Source organism: Chiloscyllium punctatum, chromosome 30 (genome assembly GCF_047496795.1).
Source record: "Chiloscyllium punctatum isolate Juve2018m chromosome 30, sChiPun1.3, whole genome shotgun sequence".
Classification (NCBI taxonomy): domain Eukaryota; kingdom Metazoa; phylum Chordata; class Chondrichthyes; order Orectolobiformes; family Hemiscylliidae; genus Chiloscyllium; species Chiloscyllium punctatum.
In genome coordinates, this window is record NC_092768.1 from 61,500,572 (window position 1) to 61,515,866 (window position 15,295).

Sequence of the window (15,295 nt, forward strand, 5' to 3'; positions counted from 1 at the left end):
GGGAGGGATGTCGGGGAGTGATTGTTACTGTACAGTGGTAGGTATATCCGGCTGTCATGTTTACTGTACAGTGGGAGGTATGTCGGGCTGTGATGGTTACAGTACAGTGGGAGGGATGTCGGGGTGTGATGGTTACTGTACAGTGGGAGGTATGTCACGCTGCGAGGGTTACTGTACAGTGAGAGGTATGTCGGGCCGTGATGGTAACTTTTCAGTGGGAGGTATGTCGGGCTGTGATGGTTACTGTACAGTGGGAGGAATGTCGGGCCGTGATGGTTTCTATACAGTGGGCAGAATGTCGGGCCGTGATGGTTACTGTACAGTGGGAGGCATGTCGGGCCGTGATGGTTACTGTACAGTGGGAGGCATATCGGGCTGTGATGGTTACTGTATAGTGGGAGGTATGTCGGGGTGTGATGGTTACTTTACAGTGGGAGGTATGTCACCCCATGATGGTTACTGTACAGTGGGAGGTATGTCAGGCCATAATGATTGCTGTACAGTGGGAGATATGTCGGGCTGTGATTGTTACTGTACAGTGGTAGGTATGTCGGGCTGTCATGTTTACTGTACAGTGGGAGGTATGCCGGGCTGTGATGGTTACAGTACAGTGGGAGGGATGTCGGGGTGTGGTGGTTACTGTACAGTGGGAGGTTTGTCGGGCCTTGATGGTTACTGTACAGTGGGAGGTATGTCGGGGTGTGATGGTTACTGTACAGTGGGAGGTATGTCCGGCCGTGATGGTTACTATACAGTGGGAGGTATGTCGGGGTGTGATGGTTACTGTACAGTGGGAGGAATGTCGGGCCGTGATGATTACTGTACAGTGGGAGGTATGTCGTTCCGTGATCGTTACTGTGCAGTGGGAGGTATGTCGGGCCGTGATGGTTACTGTACAGTGGTAGGTATGTCGGGCCGTGATGGTTACTGTACAGTGGGAGGTATGTCGTGCCGTGATGGTTTCTGTACAGTGGGAGGTAAGTCGGGCCGTGATGGTTACTGTACAGTGGGAGGAATGTCGGGGTGTAATGGTTACTGTGCAGTGGGAGGTATGTCGGGCCGTGATGGTTACTGTACAGTGGGAGGAATGTCGCGCCGTGTTGGTTACTGTACAGTGGGAGGTATGTCACGCCATGATGCTTACTGTACAGTAGGAGGAATGTCGGTCCATGATGGTTACTGTACAGTGGGAGGAATGTCGGGCCGTGATGGTTACTTTACAGTGGGAGGTATGTCACGCCATGATGATTACTGTACAGTGGGAGGAATGTCCGGCCGTGATTGTTACTGTACAGTGAGAGGTATGTCGGGATGTGTTGGTTACTGTACAGTGGGAGGTATGTCGGGGTGTGATGGTTACTGTACAGTGGGAGGTATGTCTTGTCGTGATGGTTACTATACAGTGGGAGGTATGAGTTGGGGAGTGTTAGTTACGGTACAGTGGGAGTTATGTCTGGCCGTGATGTTTCCTGTACAGTGGGAGGTATGTTCTGGGGCGTGTTGGTTACGGTACAGTGGGAGTTATGTCTGGCCGTGATGTTTACTGCGCAGTGGGAGATATGTCGGGCCGTGATGGTTACTGTACAGTGGGAGGTATGTTTTGGTGCGTGTTGGTTACGGTACGGTCTGAGTTATGTCGGGCCATGATGGTTACTGTGCAGTGGGAGGTATTTCGAGGTGTGATGATTAATGTACAGTGGGAGATATGTCACGCCGTGATGGTTGCTGTACAGTGGGAGGTGTGTCGGGCCGTGATGGTTACTGTACAGTGGGAGGAATGTCGGGCCGTGATGGTTACTGTACAGTGGGAGGAATGTCGGGCCGTGATGGTTACTGTACAGTGGGAGGTATATCGGGCTGTGATGGTTAATGTACCGTGGGAGGTATGTCGGGATGTGATGGTTACTTTACAGTGGGAGGTATGTCACCCCATGATGGTTACTGTACAGTGGGAGGTATGTCGGGCCGTGATGACTGGTGAACAGTTGGAGGTTTGTAGCGGTGTAATGGTTGCTGTACAGTGGGTGGAATGTCGGGGTGTGATCTTTACTGTACAGCGGGAGGTATGTTGGGGTGTGATCTTTTCTGTACAGTGCGAGGTATGTCGGGCCGTGATGGTTACTGTACAGTGGGAGGTATGTTGTGCCGTGATGTTTACTGTACAGTGGGAGGTATGTTTTGGAGCGTGTTGGTTACGGTACAGTGGGAGGTATGTCGGGACATGATGGTTACTGTACAGTGGGAGGTATGACGTGCCGTGATGTTTACTGTACAGTGGGAAGTATGTCGCGCCATGATAGTTACTGTACAGTGGGAGGTAAGTAACGCCTTGATGGTTACTGTACAGTGGGAGGTATGTTGGAGTGTGACAGTTAACGTACAGTGGGAGGTATGTCGGGCAGTTATGGTCACTGTATCGTGGGAGATATGTCGGACCATGATGGTTAATGTACAGTGGGAGGTATGTCGGGCCGTGATGGTTACTGTACAGTGTGAGGTATGTCGGGCCGTGACGGTTATTGAACAGTGGGAGGTATGTTGGGGTGTGACGGTAACTGTACAGTGGGAGGTATGTCGGGCCGTGATGGTTACTGTACAGCGTGAGGTATGTCGGGCCGTGTTGGTTACTGTACAGTGGGAGGTATGTTGGGGTGTGACGGTTACTGTACAGTGTGAGGTATGTCGGGGTGTGATGGTTACTGTACAGCGTGAGGTATGTCGGGGAATGACGGTTACTGTACAGTGGGAGGTATGTCGGGCCGTGATGGTTACTGTACAGCGTGAGGTATGTCGGGGTGTAACGGTTACTGTACAGTGGGAGGTATGTTGGGGTGTGATGGTTACTGAACAGTGGGAGGTATGTTGGGGTGTGATGGTTACTGTACAGTGGGAGGTATGTTGGGGTGTGATGGTTACTGTACAGCGTGAGGTATGTCGGGCCGTGTTGGTTACTGTACAGTGGGAGGTATGTTTGGAGTGTGATGGTTTGAACAGTGGGAGGAAATTCGGGGTGTGACGGTTACTATACAGTGGGAGGTATGTCGGGCCGTGATGGTTACTGTACAGTGGGAGGTATGTTGGGGTGTGATGGTTACTGTACAGTGTGAGGTATGTCGGGCCTTGATGGTTACTGTACAGTGTGAGGTATGTCGGCGTGTGATGGTTACTGTACAGTGGGAGCTATGTTGTGGTGTGATGGTTACTGTACAGTGGGAGCTATGTTGTGGTGTGATGGTTACTGTACAGTGTGAGGTATGTAAGGGTGTGATGGTTACTGTACAGCGTGATGTATGTCGGGCCGTGTTGGTTACTGTGCAGTGGGAGGTATGTTGTGGTGTGATGGTTACTGTACAGAGTGAGGTATGTCGGGCCATGATGGTTACTGTACAGTGTGAGGTATGTCGGGGTGTGATGGTTACTGTACAGTGGGAGGTATGTTGGGGTGTGATGGTTACTGTACAGCGTGAGGTATGTCGGGCCGTGATGGTTTCTGTACAGTGGGAGGTATGTTTTGGGGCGTGTTGGTTACGGTACAGTCGGAGTTATGTCTGGCCGTGATGTTCACTGTGCAGTGTGAGGAATGTCGTGCCGTGTTGGTTACTGTACAGTGGGAGGTATGTTTTGGGGCGTGTTGGTTACGGTACAGTGGGAGTTATGTCTGGCCGTGATGTTTCCTGTACAGTGGGAGGTATGTCGGGCCGTGATGGTTACTGTACAGTAGGAGGTATGTTGTGGTGTGATGTTTACTGTACAGTGGGAGGTATGTCGGTGTGTGATGGTTACTGTACACTGTGAGGTATGTCGGGGTGTGATGGTTACTGTACAGTGGGAGGTATGCTGGGGTGTGATCTTTACTGTACAGTGCGAGGTATGTCGGGCCGTGATGGTTACTATACAGTGGGAGGTATGTTGTGCCGTGATGATTACTGTACAGTGGGAGGTATGTTTTGGGGCGTGTTGGTTACGGTACAGTGGGAGGTAAGTCGGGCCATGATGGTTACTGTACAGTGGGAGGTACGAAGTGCCGTGATGTTTACTGTACAGTGGGAGGTATGTCGCGCCATGATAGTTACTGTACAGTGGGAGGTATGTAACGCCTTGATGGTTACTGTACAGTGGGAAGTATGTTTGGGTGTGACAGTTAATGTACAGTGGGAGGTATGTCGGGCAGTGATGGTTAATGTACAGTGGGAGGTATGTCGGGCCGTGATGGTTACTGCACAGTGGGATGTATGTCGGGCCGTGACGGTTATTGAACAGTGGGAGGTATGTCGGGGTGTGACGGTTACTGTACATTGGGAGGTATGTCGGGCAGTGATGGTTACTGTACAGCGTGAGGTATGTGGCCGTGTTGGTTACTGTACAGTGGGAGGTATGTTGGGGTGTGATGGTTACTGTACAGTGTGAGGTATGTCGGGGTATGACGGTTACGGTACAGTGGGAGTTATGTCGGGCCGTGATGGTTACTGTCCAGCGTGAGGTATGTCGGGGTGTGACGGTTACTGTACAGTGGGAGGTATGTTGGGGTGTGATGGTTACTGAACAGTGGGAGGTATGTTGGGGTGTGATGGTTACTGTACAGTGGGTGGTATGTTGGGGTGTGATGGTTACTGTACAGCGTGAGGTATATCGGGCCATGTTGGTTACTGTACAGTGGGAGTTATGTCGGGCCGTGATGGTTACTGTACAGTGGGAGGTATGTTGGGGTGTGATGGTTACTCTACAGTGTATGGTATGTCGGGCCTTGATGGTTACTGTACAGTGTGAGGTATGTCGGGGTGTGATGGTTACTGTACAGTGTGAGGTATGTCGGGGTGTGATGGTTACTGTACAGTGGGAGGTATGTCGGGGTGTGATGGTTACTGTATAGTGGGAGCAATGTTGTGGTGTGATGGTTACTGTACAGTGTGAGGTATGTCAGGCCATGATGGTTACTGTACAGTGTGAGGTATGTCGGGGTGTGATGGTTACTGTACAGTGTGAGGTATGTCGGGGTGTGATGGTTACTGTACAGTGGGAGGTATGTCGGGGTGTGATGGTTACTGTACAGCGTGAGGTATTTCGGGCCGTGTTGGTTACTGTACAGTGGGAGGTATGTTGTGGCGTGATGGTTCCTGTACAGTGTGAGGTATGTCGGGCCGTGATGGTTACTGTACAGTGTGAGGTATGTCGGGGTGTGATGGTTACTGTACAGTGGGAGGTATGCTGGGGTGTGATGGTTACTGTACAGCGTGAGGTATGTCGGGCCGTGATGGTTTCTGTACAGTGGGAGTTATGTTTTGGGGCGTGTTGGTTACGGTACAGTGGGAGTTATGTCTGGCCGTGATGTTCACTGTGCAGTGGGAGGTATGTCGGGCCCTGTTGGTTACTGTACAGTGGGAGGTATGATTTGGGGCGTGTTGGTTACGGTACAGTGGGAGTTATGTCTGGCCGTGATGTTTCCTGTACAGTGTGAGGTATGTCGGGCCATGATGGTTACTGTACAGTGGGAGGTATGTTGTGGTGTGATGGTTACTGTACAGTGTGAGGTATGTCGGGCCATGATGGTTACTGTACAGCGTGAGGTATGTCGGGGTGTGATGGTTACTGTACAGTGGGAGGTATGCTGGGGTGTGATGGTTACTGTACAGCGTGAGGTATGTCGGGCCGTGATGGTTTCTGTACAGTGGGAGTTATGTTTTGGGGCGTGTTGGTTACGGTACAGTGGGAGTTATGTCTGGCCGTGATGTTCACTGTGCAGTGGGAGGTATGTCGGGCCCTGTTGGTTACTGTACAGTGGGAGATATGATTTGGGGCGTGTTGGTTACGGTACAGTGGGAGTTATGTCTGGCCGTGATGTTTCCTGTACAGTGTGAGGTATGTCGGGCCATGATGGTTACTGTACAGTGGGAGGTATGTTGTGGTGTGATGGTTACTGTACAGTGTGAGGTATGTCGGGCCATGATGGTTACTGTACAGCGTGAGGTATGTCGGGGTGTGATGGTTACTGTACAGTGTGAGGTATGTCGGGGTGTGATGGTTACTGTACAGTGGGAGGTATGTCGGGGTGTGATGGTTCTGTACAGCGTGAGGTATGTCGGGACGTGATGGTTTCTGTACAGTGGGAGGTATGATTTGGGGCGTGTTGGTTACGGTACAGTGGGTGTTATGTCTGGCCGTGATGTTTCCTGTACAGTGGGATGTATGTCGGGCCGTGATGGTTACTGTACAGTGAGAGGTATTTCGGGGTGTGATGTTTAATGTGCAGTGGGAGGTATGTCGCGCCGTGACAGTTACTGTACAGTGGGAGGTATGTCGGGGTGTGATGGTTAATATATAGTGGGTGGTATGTCGTTGTGTGATGGTGACTGTACAGTGGGAGTTATGTCTTTGTGTGACGGTTAATAACACAGTGGGAGAAAAGTTGGGGTGTGACGGTTACTGTACAGTGGGAGTTATGTCGGGCCGTGATGGTTACGGTACAGTGGGAGGTATGTTGGGGTGTGATGGTTACTGTACAGTGTGAGGTATGTCGGGCCTTGATGGTTACTGTACAGTGTGAGGTATGTCGGGGTGTGATGGTTACTGTACAGTGGGAGGTATGTCGGGGTGTGATGGTTACTGTATAGTGGGAGCAATGTTGTGGTGTGATGGTTACTGTACAGTGTGAGGTATGTCGGGCCATGATGGTTACTGTACAGTGTGAGGTATGTCGGGGTGTGATGGTTACTGTACAGTGTGAGGTATGTCGGGGTGTGATGGTTCCTGTACAGTGGGAGGTATGTCGGGGTGTGATGGTTACTGTACAGCGTGAGGTATTTCGGGCCGTGTTGGTTACTGTACAGTGGGAGGTATGTTGTGGTGTGATGGTTACTGTACAGTGTGAGGTATGTCGGGCCGTGATGGTTACTGTACAGTGTGAGGTATGTCGGGGTGTGATGGTTACTGTACAGTGAGAGGTATGCTGGGGTGTGATGGTTACTGTACAGCGTGTGGTATGTCGGGCCGTGATGGTTTCTGTACAGTGGGAGTTATGTTTTGGGGCGTGTTGGTTACGGTACAGTGGGAGTTATGTCTGGCCGCGATGTTCACTGTGCAGTGGGAGGTATGTCGAGCCCTGTTGGTTACTGTACAGTGGGAGGTATGATTTGGGGCGTGTTGGTTACGGTACAGTTGGAGTTATGTCTGGCCGTGATGTTTCCTGTACAGTGTGAGGTATTTCGGGCCATGATGGTTACTGTACAGTGGGAGGTATGTTGTGGTGTGATGGTTACTGTACAGTGTGAGGTATGTCGGGCCATGATGGTTACTGTACAGTGTGAGGTATGTCGGGGTGTGATGGTTACTGTACAGTGTGAGGCATGTCGGGGTGTGATGGTTAGTGTACAGTGGGAGGTATGTCGGGGTGTGATGGTTACTGTACAGCGTGAGGTATGTCGGGACGTGATGGTTTCTGTACAGTGGGAGGTATGATTTGGGGTGTGTTGGTTACGGTACAGTGGGTGTTATGTCTGGCCGTGAATTTTCCTGTACAGTGGGAGGTATGTCGGGCCGTGATGGTTACTGTACAGTGAGAGGTATTTCGGGGTGTGATGTTTAATGTGCAGTAGGAGGTATGTCGCGCCGTGACAGTTACTGTACAGTGGGAGGTATGTCGGGGTGTGATGGTTAATATATAGTGGGTGGTATGTCGTTGTGTGATGGTGACTGTACAGTGGGAGTTATGTCGTTGTGTGACGGTTAATAACACAGTGGGAGGTATGTCGGGGTGTGAAAGTTTGCTGTACAGTGGGAGGTATGTCGGGCTGTGATGGTTACTGTACAGTGCGAGGTATATCGGGCTGTGATGGTTACTGTACAGTGGGAGGTATGTCGGGCCATGATGGTTACTGTACAGTGTGAGGTATGCCGGGGTGTGATGGTTACTGTACAGTGGGAGGTATGACACGCCGTGATGGTTACTGTACAGTGGGAGGTATGTCGGGCCGTGTTGATTACTGTACAGTGGGAGATATGTCGGGCCATGTTGGTTACTGTACAGTAGGAGGTATGTCGGGCCATGATGGTTACTGAACAGTAGGAGGTATATCGGGGTGTGATGGTTACTGTACAGTGGGAAGTATATCGGGCTGTGATGGTTACTGTACAGTGGGAGGTATGTCGGGCCGTGTTGGTTACTGTACAGTGGGAGATATGTCGGGCCGTGTTGGTTACTGTACAATAGGATGTATGTCGGGCCATGATGGTTACTGAACAGTAGGAGGTATGTCGGGGTGTGATGGTTACTGTACAGTGGGAAGTATATCGGGCTGTGATGGTTACTGTACAGTGGGAGGTATGTCGGGCCGTGATGGTTACTGTACGGTGGGAGGTATGTCGGGCCGTGATGGTTACTGTACATTGGGAGGTATGTCGGTTTGTGATCGTTACTGTACAGTGGGAGGTATGTCGGGCTGTGATGGTTACTGTACAGTGGGTGGTATGTCAGGCCGTGATGGTTACTGTACAGTGGGAGGTATGTCCGGCCGTGTTGGTTACTGTACAGTGGGAGGTATGTCGGGCCGTGTTGGTTACTGTACAGTGGGAGGTATGTCGGTCCATGATGGTTACTGTACAGTGGGAGGTATGTCGGGGTATGACGGTTACTGTACAGTGGGAGATATATCGGCCCGTGATTGTTACTGTACAGTGGGAGGTATGTTTTGGGGTGTGCTAGTTACGGTACAGTGGGAGGTATGTCGGGCCGTGATGGTAACTGTGCAGTGGGAGGTATGTCGGGGTGTGATGGTTAATGTACAGTGGGAGGTATGTCACGTCGTGATGGTTACTGTACAGTGGGAGGTATGTCGGGCCGTGATGGTTACTTTACAGTGGGAGGAATGTCGGGCCGTGTTGGTTACTGTAAAGTGGGAGGAATGTCGGGCCGCGATGGTTACTGTACAGTGGGAGGTATATCGGGCTTTGATGGTTACTGTACAGTGGGACGTATGTCGGGGTCTGATTGTTACTTTACAGTGGGAGGTATGTCACCCCATGATGGTTACTGTACAGTGGGAGGTATGTCGGGCCGTGATGATTGCTGGACAGTTGGAGGTTTGTTGCGGTGTAATGGTTGCTGTACAGTGGGTGGAATGTCGGTGTGTGATCTTTCCTGTACAGTGCGAGGTATGTTGGGGTGTGATGGTTACTGTACATTGGGAGGTATGTTGTGCCGTGATGTTTACTTTACAGTGGGAGGTATGTTTTGGGGCGTGTTGGTTACGGTACAGTGGGAGGTATGTCGGGCCATGATGGGTACTGTACAGTGGGAGGTATGTCGCGCCATGATAGTTACTGTACAGTGGGAGGTATGTCGTGCCGTGATGGTTACTGTACAGTGGGAGGTATGTTGGGGTGTGATGGTTACTGTGCAGTGGGAGGTATGTCGGGCCATGATGGTTACTGTACAGTGGGAGGTATGTCGTGCCGTGATGTTTACTGTACAGTGGGAGGTATGTCGCGCCATGATAGTTACTGTACAGTGGGAGGTATGTCACGCCGTGACGGTTAATGTACAGTATGAGGTATGTCGGGCCGTGATGGTTACTGTACAGTGGGAGGTATGTCGGGCCATGATGGTTACTGTACAGTGGGAGAAATGTCGGGCCGTGATGGTTACTGTACAGTGGGAGGTATGTCGGGCCGTGATGGTTACTGTACAGTGGGAGGTATATCGGGTTGCGATGTTTACTGTCCAGTGGGAGGTATGTCGGGCCATGATGGTTCCTGTACAGTGGGAGGTATGTCGGGTTGCGATGTTTACTGTACAGTGGGAGGTATGTCGGGGTGTGACGGTTATTGTACAGTGGGAGGTATGTCGGGGTGCGATGGTTACTGTACAGTGGGAGGTATGTCGGGGTGTGACGGTTACTGTACAGTGGGAGGTATGTCGGGCCGTGATGGTTACTGTACAGTGGGAGGAATGTCGTGCCGTGATGGTTACTGTACAGTGGGAGGAATGTCGGGCCGTGATGGTTACTGTACAGTGGGAGGAATGTCGGGCCGTGATGGTTACTGTACAGTGGGAGGTATGTCGGGGTGTGATGGTTACTTTACAGTGGGAGGTATGTCACCCCATGATGGTTACTATACAGTGGGACATATGTCGGGCCGTGATGATAGCTGTACAGTTGGAGGTTTGTCGCGGTGTAATGGTTGCTGTACAGTGGGTGGAATGTCGCGGTGTGATCTTTCCTGTTCAGTGCGAGGTATGTTGGGGTTTGATGGTTACTGTACAGTGGGAGGTATGTTGTGCCATGATGTTTTCTGTACAGTGGGAGGTATATTTTGGGGCGTGTTGGTTACGGTACAGTGGGAGGTATGTCGTGCCGTGATGTTTACTGTACAGTGGGAGGTATGTCGCGCCATGATAGTTACTGTACAGTGGGAGGTATGTCACGCCGTGATGGTTACTGTACATTGGGAGGTATGTTGGGGTGTGATGGTTACTGTACAGTCTGAGGTATGTCGGGGTGTGATGGTTACTGTACAGCGTGAGGTATGTCGGGGAATGACGGTTACTGTACAGTGGGAGGTATGTCGGGCCGTGATGGTTACTGTACAGCGTGAGGTACGTCGGGGTGTAACGGTTACTGTACAGTGGGAGGTATGTCGGGGTGTGGTGGTTAATGTACAGTGTGATATATGTCGGGGTGTGATGGTTACTGTACAGTGGGAGGTATGTCGGGGTGTGATGGTTACTGCACAGTGGAAGGTATGTCGGGCCATGATGTTTACTGTACAGTGGGAGGTATGTTGGGGTGTGATGGTTACTGTACAGTCTGAGGTATGTCGGGGTGTGATGGTTACTGTACAGCGTGAGGTATGTCGGGGAATGACGGTTACTGTACAGTGGGAGGTATGTCGGGCCGTGATGGTTACTGTACAGCGTGAGGTATGTCGGGGTGTAACGGTTACTGTACAGTGGGAGGTATGTCGGGGTGTGGTGGTTACTGTACAGTGTGATATATGTCGGGGTGTGATGGTTACTGTACAGTGGGAGGTATGTCGGGGTGTGATGGTTACTGTACAGTGGAAGGTATGTCGGGCCATGATGTTTACTGTACAGTGGGAGGTATGTTTTGGGGCGTGCTGGTTAGGGTACAGTGTGAGGTATGTCGGGCCTTGATGGTTACTGTACAGTGGGAGGTATGTCGTGCCGTGATGTTTACTGTACAGGGGAAGGTATGTCGCACCCAGATAGTTACTGTACAGTGGGAGGTATGTCACACCTTGATGGTTACTGTACAGTGGGAGGTATGTTGGGGTGTGACGGTTAATGTACAGTGTGAGGTATGTCGGGGTGTGGTGGTTACTGTACAGTGGGAGGTATGTCGGGCCGTGATTGTTAATGTACAGTGGGAGGTATGTCGGGCCATGACGGTTACTGAACAGTGGGAGGTATGTCGGGGTGTGACGGTTACTGTACAGTGGGAGGTATGTCGGGCCGTGATGGTTACTGTACAGCGTGAGGTATGTCGGGCCGTGTTGGTTACTGTACAGTGGGAGGTATGTCGGGCCGTGATGGTTACTGTACAGTGGGAGGTATGTCGGGGTGTGATCGTTACTGTACAGTCGGAGCTATGTCGGGGTGTGATGGTTACTGTACAGTGTGAGGTATTTCGGGGTGTGATGGTTACTGTACAGTGGGAGGTTTGTCACGCCGTGATGGTTACTGTACAGTGGGAGGTATGTCAGGCCATGATGGTTACTGTACAGTGGGAGGTATGTCGCGCCATGATAGTTACTGTACAGTGGGAGGTATGTCGTGCCGTGATGGTTACTGTACAGTGGGAGGTATGTTGGGGTGTGATGGTTACTGTGCAGTGGGAGGTATGTCGGGCCATGATGGTTACTGTACAGTGGGAGGTATGTCGTGCCGTGATGTTTACTGTACAGTGGGAGGTATGTCGCGCCATGATAGTTACTGTACAGTGGGAGGTATGTCACGCCGTGACGGTTAATGTACAGTATGAGGTATGTCGGGCCGTGATGGTTACTGTACAGTGGGAGGTATGTCGGGCCATGATGGTTACTGTACAGTGGGAGATATGTCGGGCCGTGATGGTTACTGTACAGTGGGAGGTATGTCGGGCCGTGATGGTTACTGTACAGTGGGAGGTATATCGGGTTGCGATGTTTACTGTCCAGTGGGAGGTATGTCGGGCCATGATGGTTCCTGTACAGTGGGAGGTATGTCGGGTTGCGATGTTTACTGTACAGTGGGAGGTATGTCGGGGTGTGACGGTTATTGTACAGTGGGAGGTATGTCGGGGTGCGATGGTTACTGTACAGTGGGAGGTATGTCGGGGTGTGACGGTTACTGTACAGTGGGAGGTATGTCGGGCCGTGATGGTTACTGTACAGTGGGAGGAATGTCGGGCCGTGATGGTTACTGTACAGTGGGAGGAATGTCGGGCCGTGATGGTTACTGTACAGTGGGAGGAATGTCGGGCCGTGATGGTTACTGTACAGTGGGAGATATATCGGTCTGTGATGGTTACTGTACAGTGGGAGGTATGTCGGGGTGTGATGGTTACTTTACAGTGGGAGGTATGTCAGCCATGATGGTTACTATACAGTGGGACATATGTCGGGCCGTGATGATAGCTGTACAGTTGGAGGTTTGTCGCGGTGTAATGGTTGCTGTACAGTGGGTGGAATGTCGCGGTGTGATCTTTCCTGTTCAGTGCGAGGTATGTTGGGGTTTGATGGTTACTGTACAGTGGGAGGTATGTTGTGCCATGATGTTTTCTGTACAGTGGGAGGTATATTTTGGGGCGTGTTGGTTACGGTACAGTGGGAGGTATGTCGTGCCGTGATGTTTACTGTACAGTGGGAGGTATGTCGCGCCATGATAGTTACTGTACAGTGGGAGGTATGTCACGCCGTGATGGTTACTGTACAGTGGGAGGTATGTTGGGGTGTGATGGTTACTGTACAGTCTGAGGTATGTCGGGGTGTGATGGTTACTGTACAGCGTGAGGTATGTCGGGGAATGACGGTTACTGTACAGTGGGAGGTATGTCGGGCCGTGATGGTTACTGTACAGCGTGAGGTATGTCGGGGTGTAACGGTTACTGTACAGTGGGAGGTATGTCGGGGTGTGGTGGTTACTGTACAGTGTGATATATGTCGGGGTGTGATGGTTACTGTACAGTGGGAGGTATGTCGGGGTGTGATGGTTACTGTACAGTGGAAGGTATGTCGGGCCATGATGTTTACTGTACAGTGGGAGGTATGTTGGGGTGTGATGGTTACTGTACAGTCTGAGGTATGTCGGGGTGTGATGGTTACTGTACAGCGTGAGGTATGTCGGGGAATGACGGTTACTGTACAGTGGGAGGTATGTCGGGCCGTGATGGTTACTGTACAGCGTGAGGTATGTCGGGGTGTAACGGTTACTGTACAGTGGGAGGTATGTCGGGGTGTGGTGGTTACTGTACAGTGTGATATATGTCGGGGTGTGATGGTTACTGTACAGTGGGAGGTATGTCGGGGTGTGATGGTTACTGTACAGTGGAAGGTATGTCGGGCCATGATGTTTACTGTACAGTGGGAGGTATGTTTTGGGGCGTGCTGGTTAGGGTACAGTGTGAGGTATGTCGGGCCTTGATGGTTACTGTACAGTGGGAGGTATGTCGTGCCGTGATGTTTACTGTACAGGGGAAGGTATGTCGCGCCCAGATAGTTACTGTACAGTGGGAGGTATGTCACGCCTTGATGGTTACTGTACAGTGGGAGGTATGTTGGGGTGTGACGGTTAATGTACAGTGTGAGGTATGTCGGGGTGTGGTGGTTACTGTACAGTGGGAGGTATGTCGGGCCGTGATTGTTAATGTACAGTGGGAGGTATGTCGGGCCATGACGGTTACTGAACAGTGGGAGGTATGTCGGGGTGTGACGGTTACTGTACAGTGGGAGGTATGTCGGGCCGTGATGGTTACTGTACAGCGTGAGGTATGTCGGGCCGTGTTGGTTACTGTACAGTGGGAGGTATGTCGGGCCGTGATGGTTACTGTACAGTGGGAGGTATGTCGGGGTGTGATCGTTACTGTACAGTCGGAGCTATGTCGGGGTGTGATGGTTACTGTACAGTGTGAGGTATTTCGGGGTGTGATGGTTACTGTACAGTGGGAGGTTTGTCACGCCGTGATGGTTACTGTACAGTGGGAGGTATGTCAGGCCATGATGGTTACTGTACAGTGGGAGGTATGTCGGGGTGTGATGGTTACAGTACAGTGGGGGGTATGTCGGGGTGTGATGGTTAATGTACAGAGGGAGGTATGTCACGCCGTGATGGTTACTGTTCAGTGGGAGGTATGTTGGGGTGTGATGGTTAATGTACAGTAGGAGGTATGTCGGGACGTGTTGGTTACTGTACAGTCTGAGGTATGTCGGGGTGTGATGGTTACTGTACAGCGTGAGGTATGTCGGGGAATGACGGTTACTGTACAGTGGGAGGTATGTCGGGCCGTGATGGTTACTGTACAGCGTGAGGTATGTCGGGGTGTAACGGTTACTGTACAGTGGGAGGTATGTCGGGGTGTGGTGGTTACTGTACAGTGTGATATATGTCGGGGTGTGATGGTTACTGTACAGTGGGAGGTATGTCGGGGTGTGATGGTTACTGTACAGTGGAAGGTATGTCGGGCCATGATGTTTACTGTACAGTGGGAGGTATGTTTTGGGGCGTGCTGGTTAGGGTACAGTGTGAGGTATGTCGGGCCTTGATGGTTACTGTACAGTGGGAGGTATGTCGTGCCGTGATGTTTACTGTACAGGGGAAGGTATGTCGCGCCCAGATAGTTACTGTACAGTGGGAGGTATGTCACGCCTTGATGGTTACTGTACAGTGGGAGGTATGTTGGGGTGTGACGGTTAATGTACAGTGTGAGGTATGTCGGGGTGTGGTGGTTACTGTACAGTGGGAGGTATGTCGGGCCGTGATTGTTAATGTACAGTGGGAGGTATGTCGGGCCATGACGGTTACTGAACAGTGGGAGGTATGTCGGGGTGTGACGGTTACTGTACAGTGGGAGGTATGTCGGGCCGTGATGGTTACTGTACAGCGTGAGGTATGTCGGGCCGTGTTGGTTACTGTACAGTGGGAGGTATGTCGGGCCGTGATGGTTACTGTACAGTGGGAGGTATGTCGGGGTGTGATCGTTACTGTACAGTCGGAGCTATGTCGGGGTGTGATGGTTACTGTACAGTGTGAGGTATTTCGGGGTGTGATGGTTACTGTACAGTGGGAGGTTTGTCACGCCGTGATGGT